Source organism: Pteropus vampyrus, unplaced genomic scaffold (assembly GCF_000151845.1).
Source record: "Pteropus vampyrus isolate Shadow unplaced genomic scaffold, Pvam_2.0 Scaffold1423, whole genome shotgun sequence".
Classification (NCBI taxonomy): Eukaryota; Metazoa; Chordata; class Mammalia; order Chiroptera; family Pteropodidae; genus Pteropus; species Pteropus vampyrus.
This window is the reverse complement of record NW_011890204.1, coordinates 201,273-205,048: the sequence shown is the minus strand read 5'-3', so window position 1 is coordinate 205,048 and position 3,776 is coordinate 201,273.

Sequence of the window (3,776 nt, the reverse complement as noted above, 5' to 3'; positions counted from 1 at the left end):
TGAAATTCTAAGACTTTTCAAACCTGTTCTGGTGGTGTGTATTCTCTGTGGTTTTTGTGTGTGTGCCTGGTTTAAAATGTTTTCTGTTTTCTTCTTTAGATCTCATGATATCTTTCTAGTCTTAATGTTTTTTTTACTACTGCAGTCCTTCTGGTGTTGAAAAAATTATTCACCTTTTTTTCTTAGTAGCCATCATAATGCATTCACAGTGTATTGCATTTCCCTTAGTATTCTGAGGCATTCAAACAGTAACAAGTTCCTCAAGCAGCTAAAAAAAAAAAAAAAAGCCATATCATTGAACACACAAAACACTTACCTGTATCTCTCCTGAGGAGAACCTGAGAATTGGGGTTTTCTCACAATATTGCCATGGTGTACAAGGGAGGGTGAGCACTGTCTGCAACTCTAAGCAACTTCTTTTTGCTTTTTCATGTGACTTTTTCTCATTTTTTGCATTCCTGGCATGCTGTGAACTTTTAACTCACTCTGAAGTACCCAAAAAGGCAATTGGATCAGCAGTTGTTGGTAAGTTCATGTCTCCATGCTGGAGCAAAGTTTGGTACTTTCTATTCTACCACTGTGCTAAAGTTTTCTGATTGGTATTAATTTGTTAAATTAGAATTTAAAGTATATTTACTTGAGTATAGTCAGCGTGAGAATCTATTTGATATCTTTCAGCATTGTCTTCTGAAGACACCAAGGGCTTTTTTGCCAAAGCCAGGCCTAGAAGATTCATTCCACAAAATGCTAATAGTAAGATATGGAATGTGTGGCTTTGAGGATTTACAATTAATGAAAGACTGGGAATGTGAAGGGCATGTGAAGGGCAGAATGGATGTTATGATGGAGATAACTAACTGGAACAATTACTCATAATAAAATTTCTGTTTCAAAAAGATATCAAAGATATAACACACATCTTGTGGAAACCATCACTTGAAGGCAATTACGGTAGGAAAACAATGTATTTTTACACTTAAAGACGGAAAATAATTTTTTTAAAGATATATGTTTTTCACAAAGGGAATGTGGACAATCTGCAAGTCACCTAATCCATGGTGAATGATCATTTGCATCATTTAAAATGTAGGATTAGATTATTCCTTTACTAAAAATGTATTATTCTTCTACTGAGAAATAGTCCCTCCTTGTTCCAAAGTCTGTAATTTACATAAACTTTGGAAGGTCTTTTTAAAACCATCATGGTTCAGTAGGTCTCCTACAATAGTTATTTGGGAACAACTTTACATGGTTAATGAAATTAGAGCCCTTACTAAGGGCCTTTCTATCTTTAATGACTACCAGAGTACATATAATGGAGAGAGAAGATATCAATTCAAAGAATCTTACGAAAATTATAACCAAGGGTCAAATCATTATAAACATCAGAGAACTCAGTTTCCACAGAACTTTTATATATGTGGGAGTGTCTTTGATCAAAGCTCAAATCTTATTATATATCAGAATAGTTATATTGTAGAGAAGGTAAACAAAGATAGTGAGTGTGACAAATCATTGAACCAATCTTTAAATGTTATAGTGACCACGAGAATATTTATAGTAGTGAGATAACGTACAAATGAAATGGAAGAGTCTACTCGTTTAATCTAAATAAATATAAAAAAAATTCATTCTGGAGAGATGCCTTTCAAATGTGAACAATGTGGCAGAGGATTTCATTGGCCTTAATATTTTACTAGATATCAGATTGCTCATACTGGAGAGAAGCCTTACAAATATGAGGAATGTGGCAAAGCCTTTTATTGGCATCTAACTCAATATGAGAGATTTTATATTGGGATAGGCCTTATAGATGCAGAGCATGTGGTAAATCTTTTAATCAGCATTCACACCTTATTGAACATGAGAGAATTCATACAGGAGAGAAGACTTACAAATGTAAAGAATGTGGAAAAGCTTTTAATCAGCCTTCAGATCTTACTAGACATGAGAGAATACATACTGGACAGAAACATTACAAATGTGAAGAATGTTGTAAAGCCTTTAATCAGAGTTCACATCTTACTGAATGTGAGAGAATACATACTGGAGAGAAATTTTACAAATATAGAGAATGTAGTAAAGCCTTGGTGTTCATACCCTTACTAAACATTAGAGAATTTATACTCTAAGGAGAGAAGCCTTAAAAATGTGAACAACGTGGCAAACCTTTTAATTGGCCTTTACATCTTATTAGACATGAGGTAATTTATACTGGAAAGAAACATTACAAATGTAAAGAGTTCAAAAGCCTTTAACCAGCATTCATATCTTACTGAATGTGAGATATTTCATGTTGGAGAGAAGCCATACAAATGTAAAGAAGGTGGCCAGGCATTTAACAAGTACTTAATAGTTTATCAACATCAAATAATTCGTGGTGCAGACAAGCTTTACAACTCTGAAGTATGTGGCAAAGCCTTTACTCAGCATTGATCTCTTAGTGAACATTGGATACTTTATACTACAGAGAATTAAAAATGTAGAGAATGCATCAAAGTCTTTAACCAGTCCTCAAATCTTAATTCTAGATAATTCATACTGGAGACAAGTCTTACAAATGTGAGAAATGTGGCAAAGCCTATAATTGGCATTCAAATCTTACTGAACATGAAAGATTTCATACTGGAGAGAAACCTTACAAATGTAGAGAACGTAGCAAAGCCTTTATTCGGCATTCAAGTCTTACTGTTCATGAGAGAATTCATGATAGAAACCTTAAGAATGAAGAATGTGAGAAACCCTGTATCTGGACCTACAGCCTCACTCCATATCAGAGAATGCTTACTGGGGAGAAAGTCTACATTCCTAACACGTGATGAAATACCTTTGTCCAAAATATGCACTTAGAAAATCCCGCAGAATTCATGTTGCAAAGTGACTTTAAAGATGTGTAAAAAAAAAAAAAAAAAGGAATATTTAATCAAAAATTAAATCTGAACTATCAGACAATTAACAGTAGAAAGTAGGAAGTCAAAACCACTTTTCAGATATCACTCTAAATCACAATACTTTTAGAGATTAAGCAAAAGTTACAAAATTTAGACAACCTACTTGTTAATATGCTTCAGAGTATCAAGGGGATGGATGTTCGGACAGGTATAATTACTTACAGTATGTCTTTATATATTCAGAGTACTTGAGATTTTTTTAAAAGGAAATATGTGATTCCACTATCAAATCACTTGATGCTATGTTTTTAATCCTAGCATGTATATGAATCGTGGGGTGGTTTTTTGTTGCCTCAGGATTTGAGAGTTCTTGTATATTTAGTAGGATTCATGCCAAACTACTTTTCCTTTAAAAATTGAGGACACTGTGATATACAGTATATGAAGAAAATCTAAATGCAAATGTTTTTGCTTGACTAAAATGTTGATGCAACTCACCATAAAGTGGGTGTTCGGGGCATCATTTTTTGCATTAATGTAAGACAGGAACATTCTGATTTTTTACTAGTTTTACTAATTGCTCTCTAAGGAAAGTAAGGTAACAGACTATTAAAATTCTGATGTGTCTTTGTAGTAGCCATACTTGGAGTCATGAATATCATCCGATGTGGTTGAAATAAAGAAGTCTACAGAGATATCTGAGATAAGTACAGATAACTCATTTCTAAGTGCATAAAATTATTGTACATCCATGTTTACTAATTAATTAGCCTCAGTCTTAAAATACATGGAAAACAGGTCTTGGATCATTATATCGGAAGAATCAGAATGCTTCTTAAACCCTTGTAATCTGTATTGGTCCATGCAACATAGAGTTGGTTTGCA